At 46.1% G+C, this 18,187-nt stretch overlaps 1 protein-coding gene across 1 annotated transcript in view; it reads left to right on the top strand.

Moving 5' to 3' along the window:
• LOC134355115 (leucine-rich repeat and fibronectin type III domain-containing protein 1-like protein) overlaps positions 1-18,187 on the top strand; it is a 119,921-nt gene that overhangs the window by 28,320 nt on the left and 73,414 nt on the right. The window lies entirely within an intron of this gene.

Raw genomic sequence — 18,187 nt, 5'->3', positions numbered from 1 at the left:
TTAAAATGCATTCGTGGGATTATGGTGTGATGTTCAAGTTCATTTAGTGCTACATTTTCACTTGGGTTATACAGTTACTCACTCGTGTGTTTGTGGGTCACCCTGACTGTAACCAGAGTGTGTGATAATCACCTCCCCCGTCTGTCTGTGACTGAGTGAGTTCTCTCCCCAGGTCATAACGCCTGGTGTTTTTGTATTTATTGCAATAAAAACGGGTGTCAGGAGTGAGATTAGAAATTGATGGCGAGATTGGAGAGCTACAATGTTGGATGGACCTGGGGAATGAGTAGAGAGACCAAGCAGGAATCCTCCATCACATTGCCAGGTTGGGCTCCCAAAGATAGGGCGCTGAGACGGAGGGAGAACCTGGGAACCGAGCGTGGTACCTTCCTACAGAACCTCGATAGGGGTGAGTGTACCCAACCCAGGGGACACAGCAGAGCGCATCACCCCCCTCCCTCGTAACCCAAGATGCCACAGCTGTGAGAGAATGGGCAACATGGCAGACACGACTCCACTGGAGCAAAAGAAGGGCCAACAGTCCTTAGTAACTCACACCACAAGCTCCCCCCGAAGCTTCACAGTTACAATGGTGCCAGCTGCCTGGACCCCTACTTGGCACATCAAACTTGCCACATGGCACAATGGGAGATGATGGTGCACCTTGCCTTGGTGCTGGAGGGCGATGCCCTCCGGGCTTTCCTCTACCTAATGCCAGCTGAGCAGCGTGACTACAGGGCCCTCGTTGTTGGAGCGGCATTTGGAGGAAGCAATGAGGGAAGAACAGAGCTGTAGACACGCCAAGTGGGAGAAAGCCTGGGGGTGTTTGCAGCAGATCTCCGCCATTGTGCTCGGCATGGCTACCCCAATTCCCTCCCATGGCCTAGGAAGAGCTTGCTTTCCACGCCTTTGTAAAGACGCTGACACCGGCGTGCCTTTGCACAAGTTCGCCTGACATCACCATCATCACTGGCAGAGGCAGAGAGGGCAGAAGCAATTTTATCTCCCCCAAAGTATCCCAGCGTCACCCCACGGGCCATGAGCCTGGGCTTATGTCACCAAGGGAGAGGAGCCCATAAGATATGTCTGACCAACGTGGTGCTGGCCTCTTTGCACGCCACGGGGCGACCTTCACTTCTGATATGGCAAGGCAGGTCTTTTGGCCTGGGACTGTCCCACACCAGCATCAGGCCACAGCCCAGCACAGCCATTGGGAAACGTAGAACGGGCAATGCCGTCCTAGACCTCCAGCAGAATCCCTCCGTTGTCGCCGCCCCAGGTGCGCCGTTTGGCTGCAGAGCATGGACTGAGGGGAGGAGGGCATCAGATGCTGTGTGTTGGTAGACACAAGGCCAACCACGGTGGTCCAGCTGGCTACGGTCTGTGATGACTACGTCGTGATGAATGGGAAGAGGAGGCTGTGTGTCACTGTGGGGAAAACACAGCAGAACATGAGGAGACATTTGGGTATCTTCCATCATGGTTCTGGGCCTGCTATCCCGCTGGGGGGCCGTGTGGATGTGCTGGGGGCAACACTCTACCTTGGCACTGAAGTCTTGGCTCTCCTGTAGGGCAGCTCCTGAAAATGGATCCAGCAGGCAGAGCAACGACCACCGCCGGTCTCACAGTGGCCCGCGGCACTGCGGTACAGCCCGCAGTGGCCCAACGCAACACAGCAGAACCAGAGGCAAGCGATGGTGGTGGCATTTCGGTTGACAACTGGCGGTGAAGTAGTCCTCCACACCATTGCCAATGAGCAGGTGAGTGATTCCATGCTGGCCTGGGTGAGGGGATAGCTGAGCATGGAACAGCGGCTGGAGTGGGCAGAGGTCTCCAACCTGTATCCGGAGACCAAAGCCCATGCTCTCAGTGGGGCCCACTGGAGATGTGCAATGAGTTGCTGTTCCAGCAGTGCCCATTTTCCAATGGTGACAGACATCTCCTGCAGATGGTGATCCCCCGAGAGCTCCACGCCACGGCGCTGCAGTCGGTGCATGGGCTGGTGGGGGCCGGCTGTTTCGGTGTCCCGAGGACTAGCGAGGACTCTTAACTCACAAACGCTTCTATTGGCCTGGGTACAGGCAGGATGTGCACTGCCGTGACACTCCCACGTCCCAAAACCGACCGGCCGCCAGTCAAGGACGCCAATCCAGCAGTACCTCGTGGGGGCCCCAGTATTGGTCTACTGCCCCACCCAGAAGATGGTTCTATCCCCCAAGTTTGGAAGCCATTGGAAGGGGCCGGGAGAGGTGCTCGACCAAATCTCTGATGTGGTATATCAGGTACGACTACCTGAGCGACGGAAAGCAGTCATGCTGCACGAGGACTGACTGGCACTGTGTTGGCCCTCAGTCACCACCGGCCCAGCGAGGCTGTAGGAAGGAAGTGACACTTCGGGTGCCATACCTCTTAACTCACCAAGCAGTGCCTCCCATGGGGTGGCTACAGCACCCCAAGGCAGTGGAGGTGACCACTACCAGGACTTTTGGATTTTGTTGTGGACTCTGGGCTTCCAGGGGGTGGCTGAAAGCTCAGGTAGGGGCAGTGTAGTGTTCTGGGGGTGGGGAGGGGGCATGGTCGACAGCCTACCCCAGCATTCCTTGTGGCCAGCACTACTTATTGTTCTTGTTTTAGAATGCTTCCATTGGATTATGCTGACATGTTCAAGTTCATTTATTGCTACATTTTAGCTTGGGTTATACAGTTATTCACATGCATGTTTGTGGGTCACCCTGATCGTAACCAGGCTGTGTAATAATCACCTCTCCTGTGTGCATGTCACTGCTGGGTCCTGTCCTCGGGTCATAGTGCCTGGTCTGCTTTTGTGCTTGTTGCAATAAACCTGACTGTTGAATTAAACAAACTTATCTCATCTGTCATCATGGAACAAATACTCGCCACAATATACTAAGTGGTGAAATTAAATAAGTAGGTTAAAAATAAAAATAAAGTGCAGTGAGGTAGTGATCATGGGTTCAATGTCCATTCAGAAATCCAATGGCAGAGGATAAGGAGCTGTTCCTGAATCGTTGAGGCTCCTGTACCTCCTTCCCGATGGTAACAATGAGAAGAGGGCATGTCTAGGGTGATGGGGATCCGTAATGATGGTTGCCGCCTTTCTGAGGCATTGCTCCTTGAAGATGTCCTGGATACTACGAAGGCTAGTGTCAATGACGGAACTAAGTTTACAATTCTCTGCAGCTTACTTCAATCTTGTGCAGTAGTCCCTCCATACCAGACTGTGATGCAGGCAGTCAGAATGTTCTCCATGGCACATCAGTAGAAATTTGTGAGTGGCTTTGGTGACATACCAAATCTCCTCAAACTCCTAATGAAATTCAGCCGCTGTCTTGCTGAGTGCTGATTTGGCTGCTGCACACAGAGGAACTAATTCCTTCCAGACCATTATGTTGCTGGGCGTAGAAAACATTTCACAGGAGATTCACTAAAGACACAGTGAGGCTGGACCAATACGGAAGTGGCTGGGAGGTTGGTCAGCCTGGCAGGTTTAGAGGAGAGGGAGCTGAAAGCATTTCAGGAGGAAATCCTAATGCTTAGGGTTCAAGCGTCTGAAATCACAGCCACCAGCGGTGTTGCGAAGTAATCAAAAGATGGTAAGGAGGCAAAAATAAAGGAATGTAGAATTTGAAATTTGATGAGTGTGTGGAACAAGCTGCCAGAGAAAATAGTGGATGTGGCTCAATTACAACACTTATGAGAAGTCTGGATAAGTACATGATTGGGAAGGATATGGAGGGCTGTGGTCCAGGCGTGGGTTGACGAAACAAGGCAGGACTAGATGGACTGAAGGGTGTATTTCTGTGCTGTAACGCTCTATGTCTCTCTGTTGTGATTGTGGTAGACTACAGACCATTGAGTTCAAAGTTCAAAGCACATTTATTATCAAAGTATATATACACTATAGAACCCTGAGATTCGTCTCCTTACAGATAGCCATGAAACAGAAATGCAAATTAATCCATAAAAAAAGGAGAACTGCCAGACACCCGATGTGCAGAGAGAGAGAAAAGAACAAATCATGCAAACAATAAAAGAATGCAAATAGCATTCAGAACAAAAGTGAGTCCGTAAACACAGAGCAGGCCACAACCTCAGCCTCAGCTCAGCGCAGAGCTCAGTAAACGTCACGGAGCCCGGAACAGCCGAAAGGGGCCCACAGCCTCAGCTCAGCGCAGAGCCGAGTAAACATCACAGAGTCCTCTGACGTGGATCCCTGAGCAACTGGAGTAGGCCTCAGAGTCAGCTCAGAGCAGAGCGGAGTAAACATCGCGGAGTCCTCAGACGTGGATCCCTGAGCAACTGGAGCAGGCCTCAGAGTCAGTTCAGAGCAGAGCCGAGTAAACATCATGGAGTCCTCAGACGTGGATCCCAGAGCAACTGGAGCAGGCCTCAGAGTCGGTTCAGAGCAGAGCCGAGTAAACATCGCGGAGTCCTCAGACGTGGATCCCTGAGCAACTGGAGCAGGCCTCAGAGTCAGTTCAGAGCAGAGCCGAGTAAACATCACGGAGTCCTCTGACATGGATCCCTGTGCAACTGGAGCAGGCCTCAGAGTCAGCTCAGGGCAGAGCGGAGTAAACATCGCGGAGTCCTCAGACGTGGATCCCTGAGCAACTGGAGCAGGCCTCAGAGTCGGTTCAGAGCAGAGCGGAGAAAATGTCATGGTGCAGCAAGCTGAACCAGCCTGACACCTTGCCGTTTTAATCTGCCTGGCCCAGTATTTAAATCGTCAAAACATCGGGTCATTCTTCAGAATGGGACCTGAGTCCGGTCTCATTGATACTACCTGGGCCTGGGCCCCATCAACCTTTCCAAATCGGCCTGGCGCTTAGATTGATCGACCAAATGAGGATGTGCATTCAGATAAGGCGATTGAAAGGTAGCAGGCAGGTGACGAAAGAAGCTGCACGAGAAACGATGGTGGGTCTTAGGGAAACTGAAGGGCAGCAGAGCCGGAGGAGGGGAGTTTTCTGGAGAATACTCCTCTCAAAATACACAACCTTAAAAACTTTGTCCAGCACAAAATGCTCATGTATAAGACATTAGGTTTTCCACGAACCTACTTCCATCTCAGTTTTCTTCAATAAGTGACAGAATTGAACCTATTATAAATAATGTTTCATGAAATATACAAGGCCCTTCATAAATCATTCAGCATTTCAAAAAATATATTCTTTTGTCCTTTCATTCTTGGTCCGACAGAAGTTGGTTGCTTGAAAGGTTGGCTTCTGCTCTGTGCAACCAGCTGTACGGTGAGGAGCGGACAGCCCCACTGAAGATGGGGTGTTGCCCTACCCCCACCACGAACGGCTGGGATCTTGGCACCAGCTCTGATGCAAACTCTTCACTGCGGACTGTGTGAAAATAATCAAACCGATTCATTCCCCTGGTTGACCCACGGAGTCTGCTCCACTATTCCATCATGGCTGATTTATTATCCCTCTCCTGCCTCCTCCCTATAACATTGAACCTCTTACTAATCAAGAACCTATCAACCTCCGCTGTGTATTCCACACATTCACCACCCTCTGGCTAAAAACATTTCTCCTCATCTCTGCTCTAAAGGGGCATCCTTCTGTTCTAAGGCTGTACCCTCTGGTCGTAGACTCCCCCAGTTTAGGAAACAGTCTATCCACATCCAGGCCCTTCAATATTCAAAAGATTTCATTGAGATACGCTTCATTCTTCTAAACTCCAGCAAGTACAATCCCAGAGCCAGGAAACACTCCTCAGATGTTAACCATTTCATTTCTGTAATATGTTGACCATAGGGCCATAATACCATAAGACATGAGAGCAGAATTAGGCCATTCTGTCCATCAAGTCTGCTCCACAATTCCATCATGATTGATTTATTATCCCTCTTAACCTCATTCTCCTGCCTTCGCTCTGTAATCTTTGACACCCTGACTAATCAAGAACCTATCAACCTCCACTTTAATTATATTCAATGACTTGGCCTCCACAGCCATCTGGGGCAGTGAATTCCACATATTCACTACTATTGGGCTAAAACAAAAATCCCTTTTCACTTATGGAGTACTTCATCCAAGAGCACGTCGAAGTCCAAAGTAAATTTATTATCAAAGTACACATATGTCACCATATACAATCCTGAGATTCATTTTCTTGTGGGCATACTCTATAAGTCCATAGGACAATAACCATAAGAGAATGAATGAAAAACTGTCCAACTCCCAGGTGCCAGGGTCTGGGATGTTTCTGATATCCTGAAGTGGAAAGGAGAACAGCCAGAGGTCGTGGTACATATTGGTACCAACGACATAGGTAGGAAAAGGGAGGAGGTCCTGAAAACAGACTACAGGGAGTTAGGAAGGAAGTTGAGAAGCAGGACCTCAAAGGTAGTAATCTCAGGGTTACTGTCTGTGCCTCATCACAGTGAATAGAATGAGGTGGAGGATAAATGTGTGATGGAGGGATTGGAGCAGGGGTCAGGGATTCAGGTTTCTGGATCATTGGGATTACTTTTGGAGCAGGTGGGACCTGTACAAAAAGAATAGGTTGCATCTTGAATGAATCCCAAGGGGACCAATATCCTGGTGGGGAGGTTTGCAAAGTCTATTGGGGAGAGTTTAAATTAGAATTTCTGGGGGGTGGGAACCAAACTGAAGTGACAGAGGAATGTGGTTGGCTCACAAATAGATAAAGCTCGGAGACAGTGTGAGAGGGAGTATAGGCAGGTGATAGAGAAGGGACATGCTCAGACCGATGGTTTGAGATGTGTCTATCTTACGCAAGGTGTATTATGAACAAAGAGGATGAGCTTAGACTGTGGATCAGTACTTGGAGCTACGATGTTGTGGCCATTTCAGAGACTTGGATGGCGCAGGGGCAGGAATGGCTACTTCAAGTGCTAGGCTTTAGAGGTTTCAGAAAGGACAAGGATGGAGGCAAAAAAGGTGGGGGCATGGAACTATTGTCAGAGATAGTGTCACGGCTGCAGAAAAGGAGGAAGTTATGGAGGGGTTGTCTATGGAGTCTCTGTGGGTTAATTTAGGAATAGGAAGGGGTCAATAACTCTTCTGGGTGTTTTTTATAGACCACCCAATAGTAACAGGGACATCAAGGAGCAGATATGGAGACAAATTCTGGAAAAGAGTAATAATAATAGGGTTGTTGTGGTAGGAGATTTTAATTTCCCAAATATTGATTGGCATCTCCCAAGACTGAGGGGTTTAGATGGGGTGGAGTTTGTTAGGTGTGTTCAGGAAAGTTTCTTGGCATAATATGCAGATAACCCTACAAGACGAGAGCTGTACTTGATCTGGTATTTGGAAATGAACCTGGTCAGGTGTCAGGCCTCTCAGTGGGAGAGCATTTTGGAGATAGTGATCACAATTCTATCTCCTTTACCATAGCATTGGACAGGGTTAGGAACAGAGAAGTTAGGGAGACTTTTAATTGGAGTAAGGGGAAATATGACACTATCAGGCAGGAATTTGGAAGCATAAATTGGAAATAGATGTTTTCAGGGAAATGTACAGAAGAAATGTGGCAAATGTTCAGGGGATATTTGTGTGGGGTTCTGCATGAACCCCACACAACGAGACAGGGAAAGTATGGTAGGGTACAGGAACCATGGTCTACAAAGGCTGTTGTAAATCTAGTTAAGAAGAAAAGAAAAGCTTACGAAAGGTTCAAAAAACTAGGTAATGATAGAGATCCAGAAGGCTAGCAGGAAGAAGCTTAAGAATGAAATTAGGAGAGCCAGAAGGGGCCATGAGAAGGCTTTGGTGGACAGGATTAAGGAAAACCCCAAGGCATTTCACAAGTATGTGAAGAGCAAGAGGATAAGACATGAGAGAATAGGACAATGGAAAAGTGTGTGTGGAACTGGAGGAGATAGCAGAGGTTCTTAATGAATACATTGCTTCAGTTTTCACTATGGAAAAGGATCTTGGCGATTGTAGGGATGACTTACAGCAGACTGAAAAGTTTGAGCATGTATATATTACGGAAGAGGATGTGCTGGAGATTTTGGAAAGCATCAAGTTGGATAAGTCACCAGGACCGGATGGGATTTACCCCAGGCTACTATGGGAAGTGAGGGAGGAGATTTTTGAGCCTCCGGCAATGATCTTTGCATCATCAATGAGGACAGGAAAGGTTCCGGAGAATTGGAGGGTTGCGGATGTTGTTCCCTTATTCGAGAAAGGGAGTGGAGATAGCCCAGGAAATTACAGACCAATGGGTCTTACTTCGGTGGTTGGAAAGTTGATGGAGAAGATCCTGAAAGGCAGGATTTATGAACATTTGGAGAGGCATAATATGATTAGGAATAGTCAGCATGGCTCTGTCAAAGGCAGGCCGTGCCTTACGAGCCTGATTGAATTTTTTGAGGATGTGACTAAACACATCGATGAAATTAGAGCTGTAGATGTTTAACCTACCTACACTCACTTCTTTAGATATCTTCAAATCAGACATTTCATTAATCCTTTAATATCAAACTTTCCTGAGATGCCTGAGAAAAATGTTCTGGATCTGTTTCTTTGTATCAATCCATTGGGTAAAGGTTTAATATCTGCTATTTGGGATAAGTTAGTGATTTTGAGGCGTGTCCCCTTCGATAAAATTAGAACAGCCTGGGAACAGGATCTAAATATCTCCTTATCTGATCCGGTTTGGGATTCAATTCTTAAGTCAGTTAACTCAACCTCATTATGTGCTCGACACTGCCTTTTGCAGTTTAAGATTGTACACAGGGCTCATATGTCTAAAACTAAATTATCACAGTTTTGCCCTGATATTAGTCCCGTTTGTGATTAGTGTAAAGGGGGTGAGGCTTCTCTTATCCATATGTACTGGGCCTGTCCTAGTCTAGAGAAATTCTGGGGAGAAGTTTTTTCAACCCTAGCTCATATTCTTAATTGCCATTTAGAACCTAACCCTCTGATTGCTCTTCTTGGCACCTTGGGTGAAGTAGACCTGCACTTGAGTCCGACTAAACATCAAACGTTATCTTTTGCCTCTCTCTTGACTAGACGATTAGTTCTTCTTAGGTGGAAAGATGCTGCCCCACCTACTCATGCTCAATGGCTTAGTGATATTATGGCCTGCTTAGACCTTGAAAAGATTCATTATTCACTTCTTAATTCGGACATAAAGTTTCATAAGATGTGGGGACCTTTTCTTGAATATTTTCATAGCTCCCCTTTAGGTTAAGTTTATCCTTTGTTTTTAGTATGCTACAATCCCTTACTTTCAGTTTTTTTTTCCTGTAAGTTTTACAGTTTGTTGTTGTGAATTACATTATAGTTTTGGTAGTCGGCATTATATTTTCTTTTTATATATATATATTTACAGCTGTTTGGGGTTGAATGCTGTGATTAGTTTTTTTTCTTTTATATACTGAATTGGTTTGCCTGGGGTTTTTTTGCCAGTGGGAGGCTGGGGTGGATACTAATCTTACATGATTTTATTTTGGGTGCTTTTTTTCATTGTTATGAACTATATATTGGACTTGTTTGTTTTGCACTGTATAAATCTCCATTTTGTTGATGGATTTTTTCTGTAACTCTATTGTAAAATGCATTAAAAAATTAATTAAAAAAAGAGCTGTAGATGTAGTGTATATGGATTTCAGTAAGGCATTTGATAAGGTACCCCATGCAAGGCTTATTGAGCAGCTAAGGAGGCATGGGATCCAATGGGACATTGCTTTGTGGATTCAGAACTGGCTTGCCCACAGAAGGCAAAGAGTGGTTGTAGACAGGTCATATTCTGCATGGAGGTTGGTGAACAGTGGTGTGCCTCAGGGATCAGTTATGGGACCCCTTCTCTTCGTGATTTTTATAAATGACCTGGATGAGGAAGTGATGGGATGGGTTAGTAAATTTGCTGATGACACAAAGATTGGGGGTGTTGTGGATAGTGTGGAGGGCTGTCAGAGGTTACAGCGGGACATTGATAGGATGCAAAACTGAGCTGAGAAGTGGTAGATGGAGTTCACCCAGATAAGCGTGAGGTGGTTCATTTTGGTAGGTCAAATATAATGGCAGAATATAGCATTACTGGTGAGACTCTTGGCAGTGTGAAGGATTAGAGGATCTTAGGGTCTGAATCCATAGGATACTCAAAGCTGCTGCATGGGTTGACTCTGTGGCTAAGAAAGCGTACAGTGCATTGGGCTTCATTAATTGTGAAGAAATGTTGCAGCTATGTAGGACCCTGGTCAGACCCCACTTGGAGTACTGTGCTCAATTCTGGTCGCCTCACTACAATAAGGATGTGGAAACTATAGAAACAGTGCAGAGGAGAATTTCAAGGATGTTGCCTGGATTGGGGAGCATGCCTTATGAGAACAGGCTGAGTGAACTCGGCCTTTTCTCCTTGGAGTGATGGAGGATGAGAGGTGGCTTGATAGAGGTGTATAAGATGATGACAGGCATTGATTGTGTGGATAGTCAGAGGCTTTTCCTAGGGCTGAAATGGCTAGCACGAGAGGGCATAGTTTTAAGGTGCTTAGAACTAGGTACAGAGGAGATGTCAGGGGTAAGTTTTTTACGCAGAGAGTGGTGAGTGCGTGGAACGGGCTGCCGGTGGCAGTGGTGGAGACAGAAACAACAGGGTCTTTTAAGAGACTCCTGGATAGGTACGTGAAGCTTAGAAAAATAGAGGGCAATGGATAACCCTAGGTAATTTCTAAGGTAAGGACATGTTCGGCACAGCTTTGTGGGCCGAAAGGCCTGTATTGTGCTGTAGATTCTTTTATATTTCTATGTTTCCATGTTTTTCTAACTTGAATGTTCAACCAGAGGTCAGAAGACAACAAACTGTGCAAATCCAAAAAGAAAGAAATAATAATCATAAATAAATAAGCAATAGACTTCAAAACCATGGGTTGTGGAAACATTTCAATGATGAGCAAGTGAAGTTATCCCCTTTGGTTCAAGAGCCTGATGATTGAGGATAATAACTGTTTATCTCAAAGATAATCTGTCTGAAGTTTGGCTGTGGAGCGGGTGAGGGTATGTTTGACTGGTGTTTCATTTCTATTTAGTGCCCATTGAATGAGCTCACAAAAGAAGACTGGAGTGATAAAAACATAAAAGCTTTTCTTATTTTCATTTCAAATTTCAAAAGAGACAGAATTGACCCTATTATATATAATGATTTATCGAGCATATGAGGCCCTTTATAAATTATTATAACCATTAGACCAAGGGCAAGAGTTATACGTGGATATGGTTATAGTTACAGAACTGTTACAAGGGAGCAGGTTCACAGAACTGCCACAGTGAGACAGAGGACACTGATAATGAATAAGCACATGAATCATTTAGTTACAAACAGTAAAAGATTTGACCAAGCATCTAAGTCCTCCCAAGTTACACAAACTACAAAACTAAATATTCAATAGACAGATACTCCGTTAGTGCAAGCAGGCTTTCTATACTTTCCCAATGGTTCTTCTACAATGGCCACTACCTCGGTGTGAAAATGAGTGTCTGGGGACAAAAGGAAAAGGGACTGAGCCTCCTGCATAAGCTATTCTTGTACTTTGGAACCAAACACTGGCGACATACCATGCACGGCAACCAACCGGAAAGAACTGCTGCATCCTTCAAACAGGCCAACCGATGACCAGCACAATGGAAGTTGTTGTTGACTGACAAGTAAACTAACTGCCCACATGACAGTAACATCAGCAGGTCAGAGCCTTGGCCCAATATAAACCATAAGACATAGGAGCAGAATTAGGCCATTCAGTCCATCAAGTCTGTTCCCACTGACTTAGAGCCAATTGGGATGCAAACCCATGAATCATGATCATTCAATAGTGGGATGTTGCAAAAACCCATTGTATCACAGATCCTTCAGTGATGAAACCTTACCTGTATGGGTTGAAACGTTGAGCCTGTAGGCAGTGTACAACGCGATTAAAAGAAGGCTCCTGCACTCGAACAATCACTCTCTCTCTTGATAGTGAGTGAGAGTCAGTTGGTCCTCGAGTCAGGGGGAACTCGGACATGTGACAAGGCAGATTGTAACATCGAAGCAGCGAGCTGTTGGTCTCCTCTTTCGCTGTGGCAGGAGTGATATCTCTCTCCCTCTCTTTCTCTCCAGAGAGAGAGAAAGAGAGGGAGGGAGGGAGGGAGGGAGAGAGAGAGAGAGAGAGAGAGAGGGAGAGAGAGCCTGTCTGAGATGTCAAAAAGTTGGGATGGACAGTAGTCTTGATGGACTCTGGATCATGTTCTCTTTAGAGGCTTTGCTGTTGCTGGCATGGAGGGTGGTGGGGGTGGGGTTGATGCTTTTGCTGAGTAAGTGGGGTGATTGATAAGTTTGTGGCCTAAGATAGAAGGAGTACATTTTAGAAAACCTAGCACATTTATTTTTCAATATAGTCCCCTCCATACACTTACACTTAGTCCAGCTGTCGTGGAGCATACGGATCCCTTCTTTGTAGAAGTCGGCGTCTTGGACCTCCAGAAAGTGGTCCACAGCAGGGGTGATTGATAAGTTCATGGCCTAAGGTTGAAGGAGATGAGTTATTAACTTCAAACTTTCTGCATTTTCACTCGAAGAATTGAACTGCACGTGCATGTAATGAGAGCTATGTAACTCATATATAACTGTATACCTTCGGCCACAAACTTATCAATCACCCCTCATTAGTGGGGAGGGGGGGAGGTTGATGCTTTTGCTGCATGGAAGGGGAAGCGGGTTTTGGGGTTCTAATGTTTTCTGTCCATCATTCTTTGTTTTTTTTTCTGTTTTGTGAGGATTTCAGGTTGTATACTGTATACATTCTCTGATATTAAATGGAACCATTGAACTAGCAAATGACTGCTCTGACTCCAAACCCATCACTGGGCAGCCAGGGCTGGGCACTTGACATCGGCACCCTCAGCAACACTTCCATGTGGTGAATCAGAAAGGTCAGCATGTCAGGGACCCATCCCAGATAGTCCAGAGCCGATGCCAGCATCATGACAACCAGTGGTACAATTGGGCTGAGGTCAGTGGGCGGAGACCAGAGCTGAGAAGAGGCTCGACTGTTTAATGTCTGAGGACCAGTGGGCAGCAGCTGCTTTGATGCATCGGAATGGATTGTGGAGAAGGTCCAAGGGGCAGAAGCAGAAATGCATTGAAAAGGAAGGAGGCCTGGGTGGGACCAGGAAGAAGGCATTCCAAAAATGTGTGTCTGTATTGATTTATATTTATTGAGATACAGCACTGAATAGACCATTCCAGCCCTTTGAGCCCAACTGCCCAGCATTCCCCTGATTTAATCCTAGCTTGATCAAGGGGCAATTTACAATGATCAGTTAACCTACCAACTGGTACGTCCTTGGACTGTGGGAGGAAACTGGAGCACCCGGAGGGAACCCACGCGGTCATGGGGAGAACGTACAAACTCCTTGCAGGCAGCGGCAGGAATTGAACCCAGGTTGCTGGTACTGTAAAGCGTTGTGCTAACGACTACGCTACTGTGCTGCCCTGTGATTTTGGACAGAGTGCCTTTGAGATTAGTGACTGCCATATTAGGAGCCTGTAGAGCACAATTTCCCCAAACTTTTTTATACTATAGACCCCTACCATTAACCGAGGGGTCTATGGACCCCAAATTGGGAACCCCCGCTGTAATTAGTAATGGGAAGAAACCACAACAGATGGAGGAAGACCCTAGATCCCAGAGCATGAACAACGAGACAATTTATTTCCAGACACGCATGTTACGATGCACATCTTTGCAAACAAGGTTACCGCCAGAGTCTGATGGATTTCTCAAAATAATGGGACAGTCTGGACTTCAGATGGACATCCTACGGTTTCCTACAGGTAATGGTTTTGGCAGCAGCCCTGAAGCAGGTTTCAGGATGGCCAGCAATGGGAATGGTAATTGGAGGAGAGTACATTGTGGTTATTTTACTGGACAAATGATCCACAAATCCCACCGCACTCGCTGAAAAATATAAATTCATTTCATATGACTCTATTTGAATTAAAAAGCTGGTCTCAGTAATGGTAACTGTGAACCTGTCAGATCACCATAAAAGGCCATCTGCTTCGCTGATGTTGTCTGTGAAAGGAAGTTTGCTCCCCTCGCTGGTCCTGCCCAGAGCAGTGTGCTTGACCTGGACCAGACCAGACCTCGGCAGCTGATATCAAACCAGGTCCAGGTTAGGTGATACCGAGCCCAGATGTATCAAAACATAGGTCACAGGTTGAAAGTCAGAAGAAGGAATTTTAAAGGACATTTCAGAAGAAAGTATTGTTTTACACAGAGGATGTTTGATATCCAGAGCTCCCTGCAAGAGCAGGTAATGGAATCAGATGAGGAAGGATTTCTTTAGCCAGAAGGGGGTTAATCTGTGGATTTCATTCCCTCAGACGGCTGTGGAGGTCAAGTCATTGGGTACATTTAAAGCAGAAGTTGATAAGTTCTTGATTAGTTCTTGAGTGTCAGAGGTTACGGGGTAAAGGCAGGAGAATAGAATTGAAAGGTATAATAAATCAGCCAAGATGAAATGGTAGAGCAGACTTGAGGGGCCAAATGGGTAATTGTTGCTCCTATGTCTTAAGGTCCTGTGGACTTATGGTCTCCTCCTGAGACCTTCACTTAAAACATAGAACAGCAATTGCTTCATTTAAAAAGGGGGTTTCTGCAGATGTACTGCAGAGAGCATTCTGACTGGCTGTATCACTATCACTATGGGGTGGGGGTGGGGGGCTACTACACTGGATCAAATTAGCTTCAGAAAGTTGTGAACTTAGTCAGCTCCATCATGGGCGCTAGCCTCCGTAGCATCCAGGATACCTTCAAGGTGGATGCCTCAGAAGGGTAGTGTCCATTATTAAGGACTCTCACCACCCAAATCATGCCCTCTTCTTATTGCTACCATCAGGGAGGAGGTACAGAAGCCTGAAGGCACACACTCAAAGATTCAGGAATAGCTTCTTCCCCTCTGCCGTCAGATTTCTGAATGGACATTGGACCAATGAAAACTACTTTTTTTACACTACTTATTTAATTTAACTATATATATATATATATATATATCTTCTGCAATTCACAGTTATTTTTATCATCATGCATCACATTGTACTGCTGCCACAAAAACAGTAAATTTTACAACATATGCCAATGAACTTAAACTGATTCTGATAAGTTCTTGATTAGTCAGGGCGTCAAAGAATCCAGGGAGAAGGCAGGAGATAGGAGCTGAAAGGGATAATAAATCAACCATGATGAAATGCAGTACAGGCTCAATGGGCTGAATGGCCTAATTCGGCTCCTATGTCTTATGGTCTCACAGTCAAATAATCACTAGCTTTAGACATATGAAAGGCAAGGCATAGAAGGAGAAGACAAACAGGATTAATGTGGATGGGCATTGATGTGCTGGGCTAAAGGGCCTATTTCTCTGCCCTCAGACTCAACAACTCTAGCACTTTGCAAGTCCCTCCTTGGCAATAGCTGTCAGTGTGCTCGACTCCTCCCTGCAGCTCCCTACGTTTACCCTGTCCCCTTGGTGGGACACAGCCACCCAACATGGACTTGTGCGAGGAGTCCAGACCTCATGAAGTCTTTTGGCAGCAGTTCTAACCAGAAACTTACTTTGGATTCCTTCCACCGATCTGATCATCGCCTGGTACGCTCCCTTTTGATGCCACGATTTTGTGTATTCTAAACACTGTGTGCGATGTTTAACATCCACACAGCCTCTGTGGGTGTGGACTATCACCCCCGCAGGGTGAGAACAGATTCGTCGGTGTGTGAGACATTAATGCTGCCTCTGAGCACCATCCCCGGGAACTCAGCAACCACCCACTGAGAAGATGGCTTAAGTTAAGGACACTTCTTTCTTTTCACAGGCTGCAAAATATCATCAAAGGGTCCTGATGCTAAGATCTAACAGCATGAATTCTGTCACCGCTATCAGTGTCCAAAGACCTCTGTTTGAGGATCTGTCTACCATGTAATTGTTAGACAACAATGAATCATGAAACAGAGGGTGCAGAAGGCCTGCTTGCATATTGAGCCAACTGGATATGGAGGCTCTGCCCAACAGTAATCAAAGGCAACATAGAATATAGAACAGTATAACACAGCAATAGGCCGATCAGCACACAACGTTATGCCAAACCAGCTAAAAAGCAAATTAAGAGCACCCAGACACAAGTCCTTCCTACCTACACCATGTCTCTATTTTCTTTACATCCATGTGCCCATCCAAATGTCTCTAAAAGATCTCTAATGTATTTGCCTCTACCACCATAGCAGATAGTGCATTCCCAGCATCCACCGAGAAAACAACCTAAGTTGTGATAGCCCATGCCCTCTAAATCAGGCAGCATCCTGGTAAACTCCTTCTGCACTCACAGCAAAGTCTCAACGTTCTTCCAGTAGTGGGGCAACCAGAACTGTATGAAGGCAGGAGGAGAAGGTGGCAACGCAACGCAGCGCGCGCAGCTCTCCGGTGAAATGATATCGTATCTGTAAGTAGGACGCCATGCACAATTCTGATTTGTTGGAGACAGACGTGAGAAGGCACAGAGGAACATCTGGAGAAATTTCTGAAATGCCCGGTTCGCTGCCGCTGCTACTGTGCGATCGAGAATCTCCGGAGGGAAGGCCCCAAAATCCCCGGCTTTGCCTGCTGCTGGTGACCGAGGCTGAGGTCAAAGCGTTCTGATAGAGATGGTGCTCGGTACTTGGTGTCGGAGGGCTGATCAGAGTTCGAAGTTTTCGGACGACTCAGAGTCGGACTGTAGTCGGTCATGGCAGGGAGAGTTTTCTTCCTTCTCCAGTCTGCGTGAGATGTGGGATTTTCGAGAGACTTTGAACTTTTTTACTGTGCAGTGGCCTGTTCTTCATCAAGTTATGGTGTTGTTGCACTGTTGTAACTATATGTTATAATTATGTGGTTTTTGTTAGTTTTTCAGTTTTGGTCTGTCCTGTGTTTCTGTGATATCACACCGGAGGAATATTGTATCATCTCTTAATGCATGTATTACTAAATGACAATAAAAGAGGACTACATGTCCTCATAATCTAATCTAATCTACTCCAGGTGTGGGCTAAGCAGAGTTCTATAAAGTTACAACTTGACTTTTGAACTCAATGCCTCGGCTAATAAAAGCAAACATTCCACAAGCCTTCTTAACCACCGAGGAGCAGTCCGGGAGTTACATTGCAATGACCTGCTCCGAATTGGCACATCACAGGGGACCGAGAAAAGTAACCAGTTCATCGTAGCTTGGATATCGGCAAACGTTTATCAGACCTCAACGTGCAACTTTGACAAAACGCTCCTCAGATGTTTCTTGCCTTACTGAAGCTTCTGATTCCAGTTTAAGATGATGCTGCTGAAGCTCAGTGACTACGTGCCAGCAGTGAACAAAACAAAGTAAACTCTTTCTGGCAAACGACCAACGGGATCAATAGCCTGTAACTTCCGTTCGGAATTGGGATTTTGAACTGTTTGTATGGCCTGGCATTTTTTGTGGTGTGAACTGAAGTCCCAAAAGCAGATGTCTGGAGCTGAGAGCGAAATGGATCAGCCATTATGGTGGAGCGATGGGCCAAATGGCCTAATTCTGCTCCTGTATCTTATGGTCTACTCTTAGGGTCTTACAATTAAACAGATCATAAGGGGACCCCTACTCTTCATGATTTTCATAAATGACCTGGATAAGGAAGTAGAAGGATGAGTTAGTAAACTTGCCAATGGCACAAAGGATGAAGGTGTTGTGGATAGTGTGGAGGGCTGTCAGAGGTTACAGCGGGACATTGATAGGATGCAAAAACTGGGCTGAGAAGTGGCAGATGGAGTTCAACCCAGATAAGTGTGAGGTGGTTCATTTTGGTAGGTCAAATATGATGACAGAATATAGTATTAATGGTAAGACTCTTGGCAGTGTGGAGGATCAGAGGGATCTTGGGGTCCGCGTTCATAGGACTCACAAAGCTGCTGTGCAGTTTGACTCTGTGGTTAAGAAGGCATACGGTGCATTGCCCTTCATTAATCGTGGGATTGAGTTTAGGAGCCGAGAGGTAATGTTGCAGCTATATAGGACCCTGGTCAGACCCCACTTGGAGTACTGTGCTCAATTCTGGTCGCCTCACTACAGGAAGGATGTGGAAGCCATAGAAATGGTGCAGAGGACATTTACAAGGATGTTGACTGGATTGGGGAGA

Source organism: Mobula hypostoma, chromosome 12 (genome assembly GCF_963921235.1).
Source record: "Mobula hypostoma chromosome 12, sMobHyp1.1, whole genome shotgun sequence".
In the NCBI taxonomy this organism is placed as follows: Eukaryota; Metazoa; Chordata; class Chondrichthyes; order Myliobatiformes; family Myliobatidae; genus Mobula; species Mobula hypostoma.
The sequence above is the reverse complement of the archived record's forward strand: the minus strand, read 5'-3'. Positions and strand labels throughout refer to the sequence as shown.